The sequence below is a fragment of the Antechinus flavipes genome, chromosome 3 (genome assembly GCF_016432865.1).
Source record: "Antechinus flavipes isolate AdamAnt ecotype Samford, QLD, Australia chromosome 3, AdamAnt_v2, whole genome shotgun sequence".
Classification (NCBI taxonomy): Eukaryota; Metazoa; Chordata; class Mammalia; order Dasyuromorphia; family Dasyuridae; genus Antechinus; species Antechinus flavipes.
This window is the reverse complement of record NC_067400.1, coordinates 122068388-122092274: the sequence shown is the minus strand read 5'-3', so window position 1 is coordinate 122092274 and position 23887 is coordinate 122068388. Positions and strand designations below refer to the sequence as shown.

At 39.0% G+C, this 23887-nt stretch overlaps 1 protein-coding gene across 1 annotated transcript in view; it reads left to right on the top strand.

The window, feature by feature from the left end:
* The first annotated feature begins 17482 nt into the window (after positions 1 to 17482).
* Positions 17483 to 23887, top strand: part of FBXL3 (F-box and leucine rich repeat protein 3) — a 29743-nt gene continuing 23338 nt past the window's right edge. The window contains exon 1 of the mRNA XM_051983946.1: positions 17483 to 17580. The gene's annotated coding sequence lies outside the window, so the exon portion shown is untranslated. The remainder of the gene's footprint in view (positions 17581 to 23887) is intronic.

Sequence of the window (23887 nt, the reverse complement as noted above, 5' to 3'; positions counted from 1 at the left end):
GCTTATTCCTTCCCTTTCCACTTTTCCCTTCTCACTTTTCAATGAGATGGGAGAAGTTTCACCATAGATTGAATATGTCTTAAGATTTTTCACTTAAAGCCAATTCTGAAGGCAGTAAGATACCCACTATATTCATCCCCCTCCATTCTTTCTCTCAGATATAATAGGTTTCCTATGCCTCTTCATGAGATGTACTACCCCCACTTTACCCTTTTTCTGGTACAATGTCCTTTCCACATCAATTTCTAGAACAAGGTATACATGTATTCTTTATACATCTATATAGTCAAAATATAGTTCCCAAGATTAATCTTTACCTTTTTAGATTTCTCTTGAGTTCTATATTTGTAGATCAAACTTTTTGTTAAGTTCTGGTTTTTTCATCAGAAATAGATGAAATTCGCTTACTTCGTTGAATGTCCATCTTCTTCCCTGGAAAAGGATGCTCATTCTCGCTGGGTAAGTTATTTTTGGTTGCATACCAAGTTCCTTAGCCTTTCGGAATATCATATTCCAGGCCCTTCGATCTTTTAATGTGGATGCTGCCAGATCCTGGGTGATCCTTATTGTGGCTCCTTGATACTTGAATTGGGTTTTTCTAGCCGCTTGCAATATTTTTTCCTTCTTCTGAGGGTTCTGGCATTTGGCCACTATATTCCTTGGTGTTTTGATTTTAGGATCCCTTTCAGTGGGTGAGCGATGAATCCTTTCAATGTTTATTTTTTCCTCTGTTCCTATGACTTCTGGGCAGTTCTCTTTGATAATTTCCTGGAAGACAGTGTCCAGGCTCTTTTTTTCATCATGTTTTTCTGGGAGTCCAATGATTCTCAGATTGTCTCTCCTGGATCTGTTTTCCAGGTCTGTTGTCTTCCCCAGAAGGTATTTCACATTTTTCTCCATTGTTTGATTTTTTTGGATTTGCTTGACTGATTCTTCTTGTCTCCTCGAGTCATTCAATTCCACTTGTTCAATTCTGATTTTCAGTGAAGTATTCTCTTCACTCACTTTTTTAAAGTCTTTCTCTAATTGTCCAATTGAGTTCTTTTGTTCTGTGGAATTTTTTTCCATTTCGCCAATTTTGTTTTTTAGAGAGCTGTTTTCTGTTTCCAGTTCACTAATCCTATTTTTCAAGGATTTTACTTCTTTATCCACTCTCTCTTTAACTTTCTCCAGGCTCTTTTGCCAAGCCTCCCTCTCCTTTTCCCAAGCCTCACTCTGCTTTCCCCATTTTTCTTCTAGCTCCCTTGTGAGAGCCTTTTTAATCACTTCTATGAGGTTCATCTGTGCTGAAGAACAGACGATCTCCTCCTTTGGGGATTCACCTGGGGACTGCCTGTTTTTAGTCTCCTCAGGATTTAGAGTCTGCTCTCTATCTGTATAGAAGCTGTCAAGGGTTAAAGTCCTCTTCAGCTTCTTGCTCATTCTGTCTATTAATCAGAGATAAACTACCAAAGAAAAACAGAAAAAACTGGAGTCTTTCTTTGAGGGGGGGGGGAGCTGGGTGTGTTACCGAGCTTCCTCTACAGACTGCAGGGGGCAGCAGTGAGGCACTAGCAGGACTGTGCTGCGCCTGCGCTCTGAGATCCCAAAGCGTGCTGAGTCACTGAGGGGGGGGAAGGGGGGGCGGCCAGGTCCTGAGAGACTCCAGCTGTTTGGGGCTGTGTTCTTCAGCCCCGGTGTTTTTAGCTTCTCTGCTGGGCTGTTGACTTGCTGCAGGTTCCAAACCTGTAGCGAAGCTCTCCCCGCAGAGACGGCTACGATCACTCCCCACCCCCTCTCAGCTCTGCTCCCGTGCTCTCACTGCCGCTGCCCTCAGCCTGCGCCCGATCTAAAACTGCCCCAGCCCTCCAGTAAAGACAGACCTTTCTTGGCGGATCTCAAGGATGGCTTCTCTTGGTAACTATTTGTGGGTTTTTTTCAGTCAAGCATTGATTCAGAGGCTTGTAATGAAGTGGATAGTGAGAGAAAGCGCGGAGCTTATGCAGCTGTGAGCCTCCTCTCCGCCATCTTAACCGGAAGTCCTACAGTTATTTTAAATGGAATTTCTCATTGTATCTCTTGTTGCTCTATTTTGTTAGTGATGTATAAAAATGCTGATGATTTATATGGATTTACTTTGTATCCTGCACCTTTGCTAAAGTTGTGGATTATTTCTAATAGTTTTTTAGTTGATTCTCTATGTTTTTCTAAGTATACCATCATATCATCTGCAAAGAGTAGTAATTTAGTTTCCTCATTACCTACTCTAATTCCTTTAATCTCTTTTTCTTCTCTTATTGCCAAAACTAGCATTTCTAATAAAATATTGAATAGTAATGATGATAGTGGACAACCTTGTTTCACAAGGAAACATTCTAATAAAGGAAGACAATACATAAAAGGAAACTAAAAAGCTGGGATGGAGATAGTGAGGGTTGGAGGGAGTATTGAGATGATATGAAGAGAAGGGAGAAAAAATTACCCATGTCAGGGCACCATGGACCAAGTTCTAAGAGTCAAAAGGTTGTCTGGAGAAGAATGAAGACATGCTGACTTGGACACTTTCCTTAATATAGGGATTTTGGGAAGAACTGTTGGATTTTAACTTAAAGAAAGCCAGGGAGGAAGTGAATTTCCAGGGTAAGAAAACCAGAAGGAAAAGAAAGAAGACTGTTGTATCATGACAGAGGAAGATACTAAGTTTTCCCACCTTTTTTTTAGCTTAAGGAATTTAGCAATAATCTTTTATATTTTTAGCTTCTTTGTGTTCTGACTAATTTTTTGTTATTTACAATGTTAACTCATTAGTCATCATACTAACCCTATGAGGTCCTACATGAAACAGATCTTCTATCATTTCAATGGACAGTTATCTAATAAGCTTAACTTCTTTTCACCAAAAGAGCAGATAAGAACAGATAACTTTCATTATTGAGAGTATTTAGTGCAGTTGGCAGGGTGCTCATGGAAACATATTTAAGTCTTTTTTTCCCCCTTTTTTATTGTTTTCGTTTTTTTGGCTATACATGTACATTAATTTTTTAAATGGAAGTTTCTTTATGAATCATGTTGGGAAGGAAAAATAAGAACAAATGGGGAAAACCATAAGAGCAAAAAAAAAAAGAAGAAAAAAGGAAAAGAAGTGAACAAAACATGTATTGATTTACATTCTGTCTCCATAGTTCTCTCTCTGAATATATATGGTGATGTCTATCCAAAATTTGTCAGAGTTGCCATGGATTACTGAATCGCTGAGAACCAAGTTTTTCATAGTTGATCATCACACAATCCATACCTAAGTCTTAATAACATCCCATGAGACATTGGATTTGTCCCAAGTGACTACCTTACGCCTAGGGGAAGGGGTGGGGGGAAGGAGTGGAAAAATTGGAACAGAAGTTTTTGCAAGGGTCGATGATGAAAAATTACCCATGCATATGTTCTGTATATAAAAAGCTATAATAAAAAAATAAAATTAAAAAAAAAGGATTTGTTCCAAATAAATGGGTAGGTAATCCAATACATTAAATTTTAATCCTTTCTTCAAAGGCTTTTTATTGAATATAATTTATATTTTGTTGTATTAAAGGATGTGTTTAATATTTCTGATCAATGATAAATGTGTTATTAGAACTGAAATATATATATATTCCTTTTTATTTCCATTCAGTAATTACCAAAAAAAACCCTGTCATATTGAATACTTCTAACATTTTATTCAGATCATTAATTTCTATATTGTTCGTTTTTTGGAATAGATCTAAAAGGCTATTATGAGATCCCCGTTATTTTAAATTTCCTGTCTATTTTACTCTGTAATTTGATTTTTTCCCTTTAAGTAGTTAGTACATTGTTGTTTCATATATATATTTTAAAAATAATATATAATATTAAAATATTATATATATTTATATATAGTCAATATTTCATTGATTATGGTATCTTTAAATGTATTCTAATTTTCCTATTCATCTATTTTAACCATGTTTATTTTTAGTTTTGCTTTGTTTTGAGGTCATAATTGTTACTCCTATTTTAAAATTTCAATTAATACCTAATATATTCTACTTTGTTTCCTCATTTTAACCTGATTTGAATCTATGTGTTTCATGCATGTTTCTTTTAAACAATATTTTGTTTGCTTTTCCTTCCTCATCTATTCCATTATTTTTCATTGTTTTTATGGGTGAATTCATTCCATTCAAAATCAGCTATGATTGTTAGTTGTGTATTTCCTGCCATCATATCTTTTTATACTTTTTCTTCTCTTTGGCCTACATCCAATTTTTTGTTGTTGTTTACAAAGAAGAATAAGGTGCTAAAAGAGGAATATGAAAAACAATGGTGATTTCTAATTGAAACAAAATGTTTCTACTATACCTTTCTTCTCTTTTCTTCATTCAGATCCCAGTATTATTTCTTACTCTTCCTTTCCTTCATTATCAGGATAAATAAGTAAATAAATAAATCAGGAAAAATAAGAATAAATATTAATTTTATTTTGACTTAACTTTTAATTCTACTGTACCCACCCTATCTCTTCAACATCCGTCTTCTTTCTCTTCCCCTATCTGTTTCCCAATTGAATTAAAGGTATTTTTATACTCAATTCTTTTGTACATTTGTTCAATTCTATATCTAGTTAAGTTTGTTTTATGTTATGTTTAATGTTATGCACATTCTTCCACCTTTCCCTTCATGTTTTTTAATTCTCTTTACTATAATATTACAGTTAACATTTATATAACATTTTAAATCTTTAAAAAATTCTGAAAGGTAGGTACTATTTTTACCACCATTTAAATCAAGAATGGAAGAGATTAAGCAACTTGTCTAGGGTGATTCAGTTAGTGTCTGAGTCTACCTTTGAACTCAGATTGTCCTGACTCCAAGTCTAGTATTTTATTCACTACTCTATCTAGCCATCTAGAATATTAATTATTCATCAAGGGAGTTCAATTAATTATTCATCAAATAGAGACTAGTGATCTTTTCAGAGTTTTTCTGGTATATGTGCAGCATAGATTTTCTTTCTTTTTTTGTAATTAAATTAAATTTTTTTTCATTTAACATTTTATGTTTACCAACTACAGTATAGTTTTTAACATTCATTTTTGTAAGATTTTGAGTTCCAATTTTTTTTCTTCTCCCTTTCTCTCTCTTACCTTCCCACCCCAAGAGATAAGCAATCTGATAGAGGTTATACACAGTATAAACTTTTGGAAAAGATGGAGTTTTTTTTGGTATATACCCAGACTGCTTTTCTCCCCACCATTACCCTCATCTCCAAACCTATAGCTTCAAGAAAAAAGCACTGGCAAGCTACGGAATTTAACTTGCATTAATAAAGTAATTATAAATTAATTTATGAAATAGAAATATTATCTTATATATGTAATGAGTCTCAGTGCTTATTAATATAGAACTTTTTCTTCAATGGAGGAGACCAATACCCTATATCTGCATGAGGAGTGTGGAAGAGTTGGTAGGAGGGAGATAGGAGAGGTTCTTCTGGCTTCTAGCTTCAAGAGAGAAAATCTGGAATGCCAATCTGTCTTCAGGTTGCTGAAGAGAGAGGGGCTCTGGAAAGAAGCTAACACAAGAGCAGCTGAAAGACTGTCAGGCTCCTAACACCAGCTATTATATTAGACACTTTAAAGAATTTTCTCTATTTGATGAGTATTTTCTCTCTTTTTCTCTATCTTAGCTCAGTAAGAGAGAGATCCTTCAACTTTTATTATTTGATATATATTATTATTTTCAGTTGTTTTCAGTTTTGTCCAACATTTCATAAGTCATTTGGGATTTTCTTGGCAAAGATACTAAAATAGTTTGCCTTCCTTCTCTATCTCATTTAACAGATGAGGAAATTTGCCAGGGTCACACAATTAGTCGTTTTCTAAAGTCAGATTTCAACTCAAGAAGATGAGTCTTCCTGACTCCAGGCCTGGCACTCTATCCACTGTGCCACCTAGCTACCCTTTGTCATATGTATACTTATTCTGATTTTCACTTGCTATTGACTTGGATAATTGAATTCCTTTGCTATTTGCTATATGTGTTCATTGGGAAACTGGTATCTGGTGGGAAAGAAGTTATGGCTTGCTACTATTGGCTTTGTCCCCAGATGTTTTCAGCCAGTCAACAGAAGATGTACTTATATTCCAATGCTCTAATTCTGCTTTTTAAAAGTAATAATTTTAGTTACCTGAAGAGTAATTCACAAAACATGTCTAGGAAGCAGCTAGTCAGAAATCACAAAGCAGCAACCACTGCTTCATTATTTTGGGTCTGCCTGTCTCAATAGAGGGATGATATTTCTAATGCTTCAATTCCACTCCCATTTTAGCTATCCAAATTACATAAACCTGTTTGCCTCAGTTTCCCCACCTGTGAAATAAGCTGGAGAAGGAAATAGCAAACTATTCCAATATCTTTGTCAAGAAAACTCCTAATGGAGCCATAAAAAGTGAGATGTGACTAAAAAACAACTAAAAACAACAAAATTATATAATGTTATTGTTTGTTACACATCTAATAAAAGAATATATATAAAAATAAAAAGAAGTTATGGCTTGGATATAACCGTTAGAGCCTTCCTTTTCTCCATTAATCGTGATCAGTTGTTTAGTTTGAATCTTAAAGTTATTTCCCTTAGACTAATATTATCTAAAGGAGAAGATAGATATAATTCTAGTCCAATGGCTCTTTTCTCTGAGGAAAGTAGAGTTCCCAGACACCTACTTCCCCACCTGGCAGGAATTAAAATTTCCCTTGGAGAAGAGATACTAGAGATGTCTTCTTGAAAGTCATATCAAGACAACTAAATTCCATATTAAAACATTGAACATACAGTGTGTAGATAGCTTCTTAGCTCTTACCTTTTCTGATTCAGATCTTCTTTCTTTAATCACAACTTTACCCACATCCAAAAGACTCAAATGTTTTACATATTGTGATCATCACAAATTGACATACTGAATTTGAAGAGAAATAGATTACATGTTCCAATACAGAGCCATCTACTTCTTGCCATCTCCTAAAACTTCTTACTACTTGCCCTCTTAACTCTTAGAAGTGATAGTAGGAAAATTTCTAAACCACTTCTAACTCATGGAAAGGAATAAGGGAAAGTCTCCAGGACCCTTTCTTGGGGCTACAGATGATAAGGATAAAAATAGAAAGGGGAGAAAAGTCAGTGTTTTCTTTCTGTTCACCTATCCAACTGTATTCTCAGTAGGTAATCTCAGAACTTGAGACTCTCTTAGAGCACCTTCAAACTTTACTCTATTCCAGAACAGATCTCTTCCACAGCATTGGTCCCTTCTTTGCCTCTTCATCTCTGGGATCCTTCCAGGTCTCCCTTGGAGTTGGGGGCAGAGGGAGAGTTATTTTTTTCTCTTCCTCCCTCCCCTGAAGCAATCACAATCCAAGGAAGAATTGGCAGAATCACAAAGTGATCAAAAGTTCTTATGGTCTCCTGAGTACCTTCCCTACTTCTCCCTCCATCAAGGAATTATCTTTGACTTAGCCCCAGTCACAGGGACCAAGAACCCAAACAGGACTTACTCCATTAGCTAATGTTCTTAAGGGGCTAAACCACATGTCCCAAAGGAAAAGGCCAAAGTTAATACCTGCTTCAATGGTAAGTGCTTCAGTTCCCCATTATAGCATAAAGACATTTTAAGCCATAACATGCTTGATTGTGGCTACACAAAAACTCAGTGGTCTTTCATAATATTTTTGTTAGTCACTAAACTGTTTTTTGACAATTAGGTGATACAGCTAGGCTAGAATCAAGAAGACCTAAATTAAAATTCAGTCTCAGACACTTATTAGGTATATAATCCTGGGCAAGTCACTTAATCTCTATGTCAGTTTCCTTAACTGGAAAATTAGGATAACAGCTCCTCCCTAATAATGATGTGTTTGAGATTTAGCACCAAATGATGAGATTGATGTAGGCAAGAAATGATGAAATTGAAGAGGGCAATTTAGTTATATAATTATATATATAGTTGTGGTTAAGGAAAAGGGGTTAACAATCAACAAGGGAAAAGACAAGTTCCCTAGTGGAACTCACAATTAAGCAGGAGAAAGGGAACAAACAACGAGGTGTGAGTATGCCATTAGCTGGCAGGCTGAATCCATAGAGGAGCTTAGTACCCCAAAATAGGTAGTTGGCTACAACGAGGAGAAAGATACCATGGGGCATGAGTGAGGGGTGAGAAGACACCACGAAGTAGAATGTCTTGAAAGAGGCAAACCCAAAAGAGATTAAGCAAAAATGGCGTGGGCCATGAATAGATTTATAGGAAACATTTAATCTCAGGGGTTTAACATCTATTTGTGATGAGGGATGAGGGTACTGATGAAGAGGTTAGGCAGGAGTGGATGAGGTTCCTTCTCTCCAAAGTTCCAGTTCTGAGCAAAGAATTCGCTAAACCCAGAACTATGGCAAAAAGCTTTATTGTTAAAGAGACACCAAGAGGGATTCTCTTGGAGGGCATATCATTCTCAAGGAAGAAGTGATCTGCAAAAAGTCTTTTTTTGAACATTCATTTTATGTATGAGTCTAAGTGAAATCTCAAGTAAATGTGAAATCTTGCCGGGGATTGTGACTTCCCCCAAGAAAGTTATCTTGCTCTGAGAGGATATAAGACTATTTGGATTTGTAGATCAAAGGAGACATTTTTGGTGATTTTACCTAATTTTACAGGGCTCACTCAGGTCATACAGAGTTCACTCTGGTCATCTCCTCCCTCAAGCAATAAGCAAATTCCTTTGGGAAAAGGGTCGAGGGTCTCAGATCTTCTATAGCTACTTCCTGCTGAAACTGGTCATAGAGCTGGTCCTAATGGGGGGTCGTGCACAAAGGAGAGAAACAAGATCTGAAAACAGAAGCTGCGGAATCCAGTGGATGTTGAGTTTGCCCATCAGTTGTCTCATGATCCCCAGGTTGCAGGAGAAGTTGGAAGTTTGCAGCTTGAAGCCTAGAGGAAACAAATCTCACGAGCAATCGGTAATGCAGGGGCCAAATAGGAACAAAAGGATAATAATCAGAAGAGGAGTTAGTCTAGGGGCCAGTAGGAACCATATCCAGGAATTGCATCCAGAGAAAGACTGGAGAGGTGTGAGAAACTGCTCATGGACATCTTGCATCTAGGAAGCTTTCTATAAGATTCTTTCAGTGTATAGCTCGACTTTCTTTGAGTTGTTAATATACATGCAGCAAGAGGTGTTGGCCAGAGCACAGACACCTCCACTAGAGGCAAGGAGGTAATCTAAGGCCATTCGGTTATCTAAGACCATGTTAGCTGAGCCAAGAGATTCCTGGATCTCCCTAAGAGTATGCCGGTTTTGTTGGCAAGCTGGTTGATTGTGGCTGTTATGTTGGAGAGAATGCTTTCATGCTCTAAGTACCCAACCAGGGAATTAGCATCCCAGCCCCTTTTTTCAAATACCACAGAACATTTTCCCCAAATCCCTACTTTTGTCTCCTCAGAGGGATGGGGGCTGTGTCTGGGGCACTGGTGTTATATATAGTGAAAAGGGCACTAAAGTAGCCTACGATTTAGGACCTGTAGTGTTTGAAAGGAGTCAGGCACCAGGTAGAGAGAATCACAGGTGGGGGAGGATCCCAGTCAGAGGCATTCCTCTTAACGGGCCTCTTAGAGACACTGGAGTGGAACGGAGAACTCCCTTTACAGAAGGAAGCAAATCTAAAGTCAGATTTTGTAGTAGCTTTCTGGTAGCTTGGCCCTGTTAGGGGCCAGAACTCTGAACTTGAAACAAGGATTCTTACAAGGTGCCAACTAAGAAGGAAACCATTATTTCCTAGTGATATAATGATTTGGTTTATACTCAGTGTGGAGCATATGAGCCGAGGCTGAGAGCCACAGAGGAGACGCTTTGGGAGCCAAGGAGACAGAGATTCATTTCCACCTTCAGTGAGGCTCCTGGTGGCCCTTCTCCTATATTTCTCCATGAGACCAAGGCCAGTCTGGAAGGCTCTCCAGAAAGCTGCCCAGCCCCAGGAAGGAGATAATAAAGCATTTGGACTTTAACACCTGGCTGTTCTTATGGTGATTAATGAACTGAAAAGAAGGCTCTCCCAGAGATCCTCAGAAAACTGAACCAAAGAACACTACATGGCCCCATGGATGAGTATAGTCACATAGCATTCTGTCAACCGGAATGTTAGTTTTTAGGAGGTTTTGGAGGATCTTTAAGGGAGGAGCTATAGAAGCATGATGAAGAAGCTTGCCAGGATAATCCTGGAATGGTTCCCCACAGTTACCCTTTGGGGAGCTGCATAATCATAAGTGCACCTGGCCTGTGACCTACCTGTGCAGCTGGTGCAAGTTGCCGAGGTGAAATTGCAGCAGTCCTGAGAGAGATCACACTCACTTGGTGGTACAGGTCAGTGTCCCAGCATCAGGGATATAAACCTGGCCATTATGGGAAATGGAGACAACCAGTCTCTGTAGTGTGGTGATGTGTAGATATGAGATCCTTCTCAGCCAGAAAACAGGGGAGAGTCGGGTCAAAGTAGTTCCCCTGGCTTAGCCCATTCAAATGCAAAAATGAATTAGGAATCTTGATGCAAAAGAATGAAGAAAAAGGCATCTTTAAAATTCAGGGTAGAAAATCTGGATGAGGATCATATATGAATGGGGCACTAGAAGATGGATTGGAATGACTGCTTCATTAATTGCCCTGAAATCCTGCAACAGGCGATAGTCTCTATTGGCTTTTCTAACAGAAAGAATTGGAGTATTGCAAGGAGACTGGCAGGGAATCTGGAGTTTAAATTTAAGGAACTTTTCAATCAGAAATTGTAATTCTATTCTGTCTTCCTGTTTAATTGGATATTGGCATCTACAAGGAAAAACACTAGGATCCCCGCAGCTTAATGAGGGCTGGGGTTGCATGCATAGTTCTTGTGGGGGATGCCTTGATCCCACACAGAGGAGTCTATGTTCTCCCAGATTTCATATACAATATGGGAGAGTCTTGAAAGGAGTATGAAGAGATTATTTGGAGGTTTCAGCAGAGAGAATTGGGCTCCCAGCTTCATTATCAAGTCTAGATCTAGTAACAGGAGTGGAACAGGAAGGGATAATTAGAAAGGAATGTGCAAACAATAGCTCTCCGAACTGGCAAGTCAGAGGGAAAGTTTCCAAATAGTTCCAATTTCTCCCATCAAGCCCCACCACCTTGGGGGGTGGGGAGGGGAAGGAGAGGGAAAGGCAAGTGGAACCCGAGTTCAAGAGCAGAACAAAAAGAGAGACCCTGTATCGAAGAGAAATGAGATGAGCTTATCTGCCATGTCCAAAGTGACCTTGGGTTTGGCAGTGGTGATGAAGTAAGAGGGGGCCTGACTGAACCCCGGGCCTCATCAATCCAAGTTCTGAGAATTCTGGAGGGCTAGGCTGGAGATGGTGGCCCTATCCCTCTCCAGGCAGTCGCTCTTCCAATGTCCTTCCTGTCTGTATCCAGGGCAAGGACCTGGAGGCTGACTTTGTAGAGGGCAACTTTTTGCCCAGTGGCAGCGCCTTTTGCACCTAAAGCATGAATCCCTGTGTTCTTTGGAAATAGTGGCAGCCAAAATCTGGACCTGCTCTTTATTCTTTGGTCTGGCCCTGTGATCCTCCTCTTGATCCCTATTATTGAATACCCCAGAGGTGACTTCCAATAATTGAGTCATGGGAGTCTGGGGCCCTAGAGCCAAACTCTGCAGTTTCCATCTTATGTCTGGGGAAAACTGATTGATAAAATGCATGTGAAGGACAGTAGTCCCCTCTGGAGAAGTGGGGTCCAGAGGAGTGTATTTCCTCATGGCCTCTACAAGGTGATCCTGAAAGAGGGCAGGGTTTTTCCTCAGCTGCTTGGGTGATCTCTCTAAGCTTGTCATAATTGTGTGGGTACAGTAGGGATAAAGTGAAGAACTTCCAGCTATGTGGAGTGGTGTAGAGATAAAGTGAAGAACTTCCAAGGACATTTAACTTCCTCTTCTGTATTTTTAGTTTCTCTAGGTCTCTGTGACCTGCATAAGTATGTTGAGTAGTAGTCAATATGTATTTAGATTTTAGACATATGTATTTAACCTCGAATGATGACATTTATCGCTGTTCAAGTTATCAATGTTTGGACAATTAGTTGCCTGATGTATGTTTCCTCCTGGAACTAGGGAATCTGCTGTTTTTGGCAGGAATAACATCCAATTAAAGGGGGGGGGGGCATCAATCTCTTAATGTTCTCCAACTCATGATGTAATCCTTTGTAACTAAAACCTATAAAAATTGCATAGCTTATCCCTTTCTTTAGCCCTTCTACCGTGAGCTTTCTCTCTTTCCCTCCTCATGGCAGAATTGCTCATTCTCATGAGAATTAAACAACTTTTCTGCTTTTTACTTTGAAAGGTCTCTGAGTAATCATTTTTGGATAGCATTTTCTATCCCTCACATAATTAACCTGCTTCTTAATCCCCTTCTTCGTGCCCTCAATGAAGCAGGTTAGGAGATGATCCCTCTTCTCCCTGTCCCTGATCCCCTCCTGCTAGTTCCACCCAGGGTCTGAGAGTGGCAAGGCTATGGCCCCTGCTTGACATCTAGCAGGGGAGGAGGCAGCCATGTCATCCCCAAACTTCTAGACCAAGTCCCAGATCCTCCTTTTCTCCTCTATAGTACAAGAGGAGATAATGATATTGATATTGATATCTCCCCAGGGCAGATCATATTAGAGGGTAATTTAAACCCCTCAATATACTTAGTGGAGTCCTCAGAATATCTGCCCATTTTCTTCTTAGTTTGGGAAAGATATGACATGGAAAAGGGCATCTGCACTCTTAAGAGTCCTGTCCCCCGCTTCCCCCAGGACTGGCAACTTCCCTCAAAAGGTAGAGTTTAGAAACAGCCAATTCAAGGTCCTGAGCAACAGCTGTAGCTGAATCAGGCTCCTGAGGAGGAGTAAGAGAAGGATAGAGGCTTGGGGGCAGGGCAGCCTCAGAAGGAGGTGGGAGGGAATAGGTTGAGGAGAAGGGAGGGCCTCTTCTTGTATGAGAAGGACTAAGGAGTGGGATGGTCCCAGAGTCCGGCTCTGGAAGAGAGGGGAGTTGGCTAGTGTGGGACCTTAAATTCCCCTGTTTGGGATAAAAAGACCTACCCAATTTGACTACTACAGAGATCACTCAGAGAAAGCAGAATTATTTATTAGAATCTCAAAAAGCGGCTCCCACCCTGGTCTGTGAGCCAAATTTCACAGCAGGATAGGGCTGAAGCCTTGAAAATGCTTATAGCTTTTATACATTTCAGGCAAAAAACCTCTAAAATCCTGCCCTCGCTATGTTGTGATTGGTCACATACGTCTACTGTTCCCCTAGTTGGTCAGTGGAATGTAGTAGACAATGTGATATATAGCTTCTTCAGCCATGTTGGGCAATGGAATGTAGACCAGGCCTTATCTAAAATCATGTGACTCCATAGAAGCCTATAGTCTTGATCTACTTTAGCTAACAGTCTCTGATCAATATGTGCTGTAAGTTCTTCACCTTTTCCCACACACCTCCTCTGTTAAGGGGGCGACTCTGGAGGCAGTTTGGGAGCAGCTTGCTGAAAGGGCCTTGGGGTAGGGCAGAAGCCCCTTGTACCCCTAAAGGAATGGAAAAGAGGGGGTCATTTAGGGGATCAATTTCTATCTCCAATTCCCCTGCAGTAAATTTTAACTAGCAACATTCTGCAATTTAATCTTAATTTAGGGTCCTGAGACAGACCCATGATGGTCTGAACATAGGGAACCTTGGTCCATCTACCTTGTCTCCTGCAAAATAAGTTTAGTTCCCTAGTAGTAGTGAAATTGATTAAGCCATTAATTGGCTATGCCTCCTGGTTGTATAACTTATATTGCGGCCAGACAGCATTGCAACAATAGATGAGCTTTTTCAATTTTAAATCTTTCAAGCCAAATTTGTCCCTATTTTTTAAGAGATAGCCTAAGGGAGAATCTTTAGGAATGGAGGAAGGAACCTGACCTATCCTCCACAAGCCCCAAGCTTTCCCAGTTCTATAGTTCTCATCTGCTCTAGGTGTCCCCAGAGAAACAGAAAGATGTGACAAAAGCTCCCCTTGGTAAGAGGGCTATTTGTCAATCCACAGAAGTTGCCTGTCCAAATGTCCTCAGAGAGACAAATCTGCACAAGCGCAAAGCCCTAGACAGCTCAACCCTGTGTGTCCGGGGAAATCTGAGCTGTCCCCTGCTATAGAAATGGTGGTATGGTATGCTTACCTCAGCCAGAAAAACTCTCCTGGATAAAAAGCTCAAGGATGGGCCACCAAATGATGAGCTATGAGAGTATGGATGAAGAGGTTAGGCAGGAATGGGTGGGGTTCCTTCTCTCCAAAGCTCCAGTTCTGAGCAAAGAATTCGCTAAACCCAGAGCTATGGCAAAAAGCTTTATTGTTAAAGAGACACCAAGAGGGATTCTCTTGGAGGGCATATCATTCTCAAAGAAGAAGTGATCTGCAAAAGTCTTTTTTTGAAGACTCATAAATGAGTCTAAGGGAAATTTCAAGTAAATGTGAAATCTTGCCTGGGGTTGTGACTTCCCCCATGAAAGCTTATTTTGCTTGCTCTGAAAGGATGCCAGATCATTTGGGATTATAGATTAAAGGAGACTTTTTTGTGATTTTACATAATTTTACAGGGCTCACAGGTCATACAGAATTCACACTTGTCAATTGGATACATTAAAGAGTTACCTGACTTCCAGAGGTTATGGACCTTGTAAGGTTGAACTCCATCAGTGCCCTTCCCTTATTGCCTCAGGGAATAATCTTATCAGTACTTCAGGTTTTCTCTGCCAACCTCACCTAGTGTCCCAGGACCTCATTAATAGGGTTGTTATAAGGATCAAAGAAATAACATGTAAAATAGCACAGTGCCTGGAACATAGTAGGTGTTTTGAAAATGTTTTTTTCTTCCCCTTTTCTTGGAGTTTTGTCTAATTCTAAGAGAAAATCAACCGATATTAGGTAAAATAATCTTTAATATTCCTTGAGACTCATTGGCTTAATTCAAATGGTGTGAGTTGGAGTTATAGAGTAGCTGTTATTTTTCAAGGGTTCTAGAAAGATAACCCTGAGGGCAACTATCTTCCTAAAAACTTTCTCATGAATTCCCACTGTGTATCACCTTAATAATTAGCCACTAGACTAAGAGCTTTAGAATAGGCATTTATACAAATGGTACAACTATAAGAGTTTTTATAAATAACCCTAAACTAGGGGCAGACATTGCATAAATATACCCAGAATCCAGAGGGAAGAGGGAGGAGAGGAAAGAGGGTAAAAAGAAACCCAAAATACAGAGACATATATGCAGATATGTATGGCCAAGAGAATTCACAACTCTGGAATTGCAGTGCCTTGAACTGTCTCTCAAAAATCCTCACAAAATTCACTATGAAACTCTTTCTTTCATTTAAGCTGACCTCACAAAATTCACTTTAGATTACTCCTCTCTTTAGTTCCGTTGGTTCTTTCCAGGGACTGGGTCTCTAGAGGTTCAGCTAAACTTGACTTTATTGACTCCTAAATAGACTGTTTTGGACATTTCCTGCTAGGCTGTTGGGTAGTGGCTTTTGGACAGGATTGGGCAGGCAACTTTGCCACTGTGTTTTCCTTAGGTTTGGGTGGGTTTGACAGTTTAAGTTTACATTAATAAAACAATTACAGACTCTCAGAAATAGAAGTAACTTGGTCATCTGACCCAACTAAATTCATTGGATGGAATTCATGCTTCTGGTGTGATACAAAGAAGATTGAACTTGATATCAAGAGACCAAGATTCTAGTTCCAACTTTAGAGGTAACTAGCTACATACGTGACTTTGGATGAGTAATTTCAGTGTCCCACATATATCTTATCTATAAAATGAAAATGTTCTTCAAGGTTGTTTCCAGGTCAAAGATTCTCTAAACATCACTGGCTGTTCTTTGGCTTAAACAACTTCTGCCTGAATACTTCCATGGAGTGGGTACTCACTCAGTACTCCACAAGACTCCATTCCATTAAAGAAAAGTAAGTGGTACAATGCTGAGAATGCTTAAGAGACTTCAGTTTAAAAGCCATGTGACCCAAACTGCTTAATCCTGTTTGCCTCTATTTCCTTATCTGTAAAATGAGCCAGAGAAGAAAATGTCAAATTACTCCAATATCTTTGCCAAGAGAACACCAAATTAAGTCACAAAGAATATGTACCAGCCACTATGCTGAGCACTGGGGGTTACAACATTTTTTAAAAAATTCATTTCCAAGGTTTTGGATTTCAAACACCAGATTATCTGATAAAGAAAGGAAAGATAATGGTCTGCATCACAGGAGGTGATGAGATTCATGAAGTCAGGATTGCAGAGTCATCTGTAATGAATTCACAGACTGAAATCCATCCTTTATTCAAGGGGAATAGTTTTTTATAGTATATAAAGTCATATTTTGCCAGTCATAAGGATAGCAAAGTTCCTAATGAACTGGAAATTAATAAAGACAAAAGGAGGACCGCTTATAGCGAAGGTCTCAAAACAAGGAATGCTAATTGTACAAAATAAGCTTAGAGTTAACATTTGTAGCTTGGCATCCAGATCGTGTGTAGTAAATTGTGGACTGGATTGCTAGCAGGAAGGTGACCTTTTGCAGGGGTCTTATTCACTTCATCGGAAAGATGACTTAGGAAAACTCAAGGAAAACAAAACTGGCAAAGTATCCCAGTTTCAGCGGAGACGCTCGAGTACCACTGTTACCGTGGGGACTCAGTTTAATATAACCTCAAGGTCTAAGTCAAACACAACCATGCTGACAAATCACTAAATCCCTGAACCTCCGTTTTCTACACTTTGGGCCTACACTTTCCTGGTAAGAAAACTGCGGGATTCTTGCACGCTCCACCCCTTCCCGTTGCAAGCTAAAAACCTAGTAAACAAGTACATCTTCCAAAAATCTGGAGTTTTCTGAAATCTTAGGGAGGGAGCTCGGAGGAGACCGCGGCGCATCACGGCGCATGCTCCAGGCCTGGGGGCGTGGCCTCTAGTTTTCTTCTGACTGCCTGCTTCGGATCCGGGCTCCTCGGCCGCCCTTGGCGAGAGCGCGCCTGCTCGCCGGCCAGTTCTGGGGAGTGGGGGCGGGAGAGTCGAGGCGCGCGGCCGCAGCAGCGAGCGCCATTTTGGACTGAGTGTTAGGGCGGCCGAGAGGCACCGAGAGGGCAGGGAAGCTCGGCTGTGGCCGCGGCATTCCGACAGGGACTTTTTGGAGCTGGGGCTGAGGGATTCGGAGTGGATGTGATCAAAGCTCAGAGCTTCCTTCGGAGCATCGGAGAGTGGGGTGCGGAGGGGCTTCGGGGAGGGCCCCGGGGGCCGGAGAGGCGGTGCAGCCTGGGCAGCCGCGCCAGTCTCGGGCTCGAATGCGGGCGGAGCGCGAGGGGCCGCGGCGGCCGGTGTGCGGAGAGGGGGCCCCGGCGGGCCTGACGTGAGAGCAGCGGGAGCAACCGCCGCCGCCGCCGCCTCCGGAGCCGGGGGTGGCGTGTGAGGGAAGCCGCCACCAGCACCAGGTAACGGAGCCTCTGCGTCCCGGCCGCCCCTCGCCCTCCTCCCCACCCCCATCCCGCGACCTCCCCGAAAGGGGGGGGGGGGGTTGGCAGACCGAGGGCTGGGGGAGGGGAGGTCCGGGCGCCCCGCGAGCCGGACCCTTCCCGCTGAGAACCCGAAGCGGAAGGGGGGATCGCTCTGATCGGTCCCCCTTTTTTCCCCCTCCCCCCACAGTGCACTGAAAACAGGTCCGCCAGGTGAGCTGGGGGCGTGTTACTGTGACCGCGCCCCAGTCCCACTGGTTGTTTTTGCTCAGACCGGGCGCCTCCCGTCCGGGGTTCAGAAGTGGGGCGCCGCTTTCCGATGGGGCGCGTAGGCGGGGAAGGTCTCCCGAATGTGGAGTTTGGAATGAGTAGCATTAAAGATGCTACTATACACCGATCCTACGCACACACGGTATTATAGTCCGTATGTTTCTGGGGAAGGCACGAGCTTTGGCAGGTTGACTAGGAGGAAGAGGACCGTCTGTTGAAGCGGAAATTAGCTAATGATGAATAACCTGGTTATCCTTACACCTTTAATTTTGTTTCATTTATGCTGAACTGGAAAACCAATTGTGAGGATCATTTTCAAAGTAAGAAATATGATGAAAGATTAAACATTTTAATATGCCTTCTGTTGGGAGGGCCCGAGTTTTTTTTTAACTTTGGTTCTTGTTTACTTTGTGAAATTGATGCTTTGTTATCTATTAAAGTTTATTAAAATACAATCAACTAATTTTCTTTGTGTGGGTTATCCTTTTGGTGTCTTTACCTGGATATTTTTTTTTAGCACCCTCCTGGCTTTAAAACTGCCATCCAGATGTGTCTGAGTTACATTGTTTTCCTTCTTACTTTGGAAGTACACGCTCCGCTAATTTTAATATTAGTCAGTACTAATATACTAGACCTGTAATTTCACTGAAATCTAGACCTCTTAATTGGCTAAACATTTACCATTGGGTAAAATTTCTCAGCAAAGTTTTAGTTTTTAGAGTTGTCTGGGACACTGAGAGATTAATATTCCCAAAATTAAGGGTAGAGGAATATATGTCAGGCAGGAGTTGAATAGCATTAGTCAAAACAAAAGATAAATAAGAAAAATGGACTCTTGCCCAGACATACTTCATTCTGCAAATAAGCCTTAAATTGAACACCTCCGACTTGAGAGGGAGCATAATATTAATCTTTAGAAAGCTGATCTTGTAACCAGAAAGACCCGAGTTAACCTGCCTGAAACATAATGGCTCTGTGACCATGGTAAGTTAACCTTTCAGTGTCCAAGTCAATGGAGTCAAACTCAAATAGAAACAGTTTTGACTTGAATGTAGACCTACATTATCTGTGTTATGTTTTTATTTTGTTTACCATTTCCTAATTACATTTTTTTCTTCTTAAAACTTTATTTTCAAAATCTACAAAGAAAAATTTTCAACATTGACCCTCCCAATGACATTTTAATCACATTCCATTGGTAAGGACTGGAATTTTGCTGGCCCTGAGCTTGACACCACTGCTTTAGGCAACTTCCAAAGAGAAGTTTTAAATTTCGTTAATAAAAGGAATTGCTACATCGGGGAGTTCCTTCTAATGAAATCATAGGACTTTTCCTTTAGTTAGTTTTGAATATGATCAAGGTATTTTTTTCTGTAGTTTTGGGGAAATGTTACAACTTAGCCCAGTTTTTTTTAAGGAAAACCTTTCTTTTAGCCTTGTACTTGTTTTAACTTAAACTTTGACTGCATTTCTGGCATTTTACTAAATGATTATAGTTCAAATCCAAAGACTCTTAGTTCCTTACAACATTTAGGAACCTAGAAAAGCTATACACAAAAGCAATGTGCTAAAAACTTCCGTAGTAAGAAAAGGTGGTAACTTGACATTTAACAAGTGTACCTGTAAAGGCCTGATTTTTGTTGTTTTGTAAAAAAAATCTGTTCTGTACTACTCTATTTAAATATGAGAATAAAATACTTCTCAAATTGACCAGAAGTGGGAGATAAATAGTTCTTTGAGTTAACTGCAACCAGTGGGGACTTTCAGGTATCTATAACTTTGTAAAGTTTGAAGATGGTCCAAATTAATGTAGATAAATAGATGGTATATTAATAATAAATTGTGTTTTCTTGGCAAAAACAAATTTAAAAATAAAGTCTTAATTATATGCTGTTCACTCAACACATTCATAATCCAGATAGTTTTTTTTTCCCCTTTTCTCAATCTCTAATCCAGTCTAAATCATGCCTTAACAAGAATGACTTCTATACCATTTCCAACAAATTACTGTACAACCTGTGCTTGAAGATGAACTGTACTTCAGAACTCTAGAAAATTGTTCTGTGTATATAGATGACCAGAAAGAAAAAGAAGTGATTGGCTCTCAGTACATTCCCTACTTGCCTTTCCCATAGAATAAGAGACTGGAAGAAAGAAAACTTTTGTTTCTAAAGCACTAGGTATTAACTCTGACTTCTAAAATTACTGTTTGGTTTTAAAATTGTAATTCAGTATATAGGACTTTTAACTGGTTGTTAACAACCTTGTCTTAGTCCAATAAATATCAATAGTCCCTTTTATTCTGATCAAATCTTTACACAAGGCAATTTACAAGTTATCTTCCCATTAAATCCTGAGAGCATTGTTTTTGCCGTTTTCTTTGTAGTCCCACTCACTGGCATAGAGTAGCTGCTTAAAATGCTTTTTGACTTTTATATCAGGCCAATATTTATCTTCCTACAAATAGAAAATAGCAGGGTACAGTAGAAAGAGTACTATTGCTTAGAGACAGAATGCGAATTAAATTAGCCCAGCCATTTATTATATGTATGACCTTGTAAAGTCACTTAATGATTTTGTCCTTCATTTTTCCCATTTGTAAAATAAGTGGGTAGGAGTAGATGACTTTTGGGTCCCTTCTAGATCAAAAGGCCAACATCTGATCAACTTCTACTCGTTGCTCTTAGTTCTGCCCCCAAGAACAGCAAAACAAGACTAATCCTTTTGGATTATATTTCTTTCCAGCTACTTGAAGATAGCTATCTAGTTGGCTAAGTTTTTTGTTTTTGTTTTTTTCCTCCAGGCTGAATATTCTTTCTAGCAACTTTCATATGGCATGGTTTTATGTCCTAGTTTTATTCTGGTTGTTCTTAAAATATGCTGTAGCTTTACCTTTCTAAAATGTGGCAACCAGAGGTAGATGTATTACAGATGTGCGGCTAGAGCAGAGTATAATGGAACTGTTACTTCCTGAATTCTGTACAGAATGTTTATAATGCAGCCTAATATCACGTTAGCTTTTTTTTTTTCCCTGCTATGTCACACTTAAGACACACTTAAGACTTAAGTGAGTCAATTTCATTATTTTTAAAAAATTACCACTAATTCTTTTTAGCCTCAATCACTATTTTTCTTTTTGAGATTTTGGTATTATTTTTGACTCTTCATTGTACCTCACCTTAAACTTAACTAGTTATCTTCTCTCTTTCCCACTACTACACTTCTTGACTACCTATCTCAAGTATTGTAGCATAATCTTATAACTGGTATTCATTCCTGTCTTTAATTGTTAAAGTGCCACAGTTGCACTGCCAAACTAATATTCCTTATATAGATATGGTCTTGTCACTCCTTTGCTCAGAAGCTAAAATTAGCTTCCTGCTAACTTATAGAATAAAATATAGACTTTTACCTAGTGTTCTAGACACTATATATAAAAACACCTCTTCCATTCATATCCCTATTCCCCAATCTATAGCTTTAGAGGCCATGTTTTTAACCTTTAGTCACCTCTAGCTCCATGACAGAGACAAACTGGATCACTAATATCCTATTGCTGCTGTCCTCTGAACATACCCTATCCTTTCCTGCCCCACATGCTCTGCCCTCTCCCTCTTTTGTATTTTTATCCATCTTTTAAAGTCCATACAGATGGTACCTTCTGTAGGAAACCATTCTTTTTTCCTTACGGAAACGTTATTTAACATTTTTAATGCATTTGAATATTTTAGTATTTATTTTAGAAAGCACGTTTTACTGGATTGTAAGAAATAGTTCAATTGTTTACTTCTCAAAGGACCTAGCAAGATACTATTTACCCAGAGAGTGCTTTAATAAAAACTTTAAAAGAACAGAATGAGTACTACAGCCATAAGCATCTCTGTGAATTACTTAATAACTTAGTTTTAAAATGTAATACTGTCTCCTTGATATCAATTTTATTCTGGTTCTGGGACTTGTTTTGGGCCTCATTGTATTGGATACCTCTGGTTTAAAGGACTTAATATTACATTGTGTATTGACATTGTATTTACAATTCAGTGGTTTATCTTATACCTTAATAAGCAGCTTATTATGATTTTTTTCACTTACAGAAAAAGTATATATTATTACTATACACACACACACACACACACACACACACACATATTTAGTGATAATATGTGATATAGGGCCCAGTTAAGAAGTTGGAGTTAAGTTAGTTAAGAAGTTAAGTTAAAGTTAAGAAGTTAATTAAGAGTTAAGAGTTAACCTGTTAACTGGAGTTAAGACTTGAATTCAAAACAAGCTTCAGAAATGTTAAACTCAAGACTAAGACACACAGGCCACTGTGTAACTCTCTGCACAAGTCACTTAACTCTTTCTTCATCTCCAAAATGAGCTGGAGAAGGAAGTAGCAAACCACTCAAATATTTGCCAAGAATACCCCAAATTCAGCACAATTGAAATGACTGAATAGCATCAAATAATGTGATATATATCTCATTTGTTCTTGAAAAATACAGAATTATAATTGTAATGCTGCAATTATAATTTGTGTGCTCTTATAAAAATTTTTTTATTATTATTTTAACAAACTCAGAGCACCTTTAAGTTTGTATACTGAATAGAAAACAAATTGAAGGGCATTTTCAGGACAAGAAGAATTTTATTCAATTAATTTCCTAGAATTTGACTATAATGTGTGTTTTTTAACATATACTCCAGATATAAAGCAAGTAATTTAAATTTAGATTTAATTGGTTCTATTGTAATTTTCATGTTTGAAGGAAATTATTAAAAGAACTATAAATGGGAATTTAAAAAACTTTTCTAGTATATCAATTTCTTAAAATCTTTAGCAGTTTTAAAGCACTCTAGCAAATTGTGTTTTATTTTTGATCCAAATCTATATTAAAACTAAAGAAAGCCTTCAAGATGTGTTTAAAGTTTAAAAAAAAAAAAAGGGTCACAATGACACTCTATAATACATTATGTTTTCATTTGAAAGAGTCTTATTTGAATTCAATCTTTGTTTATAAGAATTTGTCATTTGTCTTAAACCATTCAGTTAACTTCTCAGTATAGATTATTTGAATTTTCCCTACCCCCACTCTTTTTTCGATGTGATATTATGTCTCATTTCTTAGTCTGGTTCATCAACTAGAGATAATTTGCAAGGCTCATTGAAGTTGGTCTCACAGAGAGGATATCCTCATATAGGTCTTACTTTTCAGTAGCTATTGTAAGTAAGCATTCTCTTATTCTTTGAATCTTATTTTTGAGTGCAGGATACTGCATAGAAACTATACAGTAGTGTAGCCTACTAAAATACGTAGCCAGTTTGTAAATATATTAAATACAATGCCCAGAAATGGACTTACTATGTTTGATAGTGGTCTGATAAGGATGGGAGTACATCAAGGTTGTCTAGACTATCATCTGGGGCAGCTAGATTGCACAGTGGGTAGAATACCAGCCCTGGAGTCATGTAAATATAGTTTTCAACATTCTTTTTTTATGAGACTTTGTGTTCTAAATTTTTCTTCCTCCCCAACCCCCCCCCTCCCCCCCCCCCCCCCCCCCCCCGCTTTTTCTTTGATTTTTTTGAAATATAAGTCTAGAAGGATATTTTCACAGTTTAGCGAATTTTGGAGCATTCCTCCATATTGATTTCCAGAATGGCTACAACAATTCATACCTCCTCTAGCAATTCATCACAATACTTATTTACCTTCAATCCCTCCAGTGTTTTGCCGTTTTTCTTTTTTGTCATCTTTTCCTTTTTTTTTTTTTTTTTAAACTGTGAGACCATTTATTGTCTCATTTGACCTTCAACATGAAACATCATAACTTTAAGGAAGCCTATTATAAAAAAAAAGATTACATAGATATTTCAATTTTTAATGACAATAAAGAACAGCAAAGATAGTAACTGTCCATTCAATTGGATGGAGCCAGTATTTCAATACATTTTTTACTTATTGTGTGACCTTGGATAAATCACTTCCTCTGAGTTTCATTTTTGGTCCATATT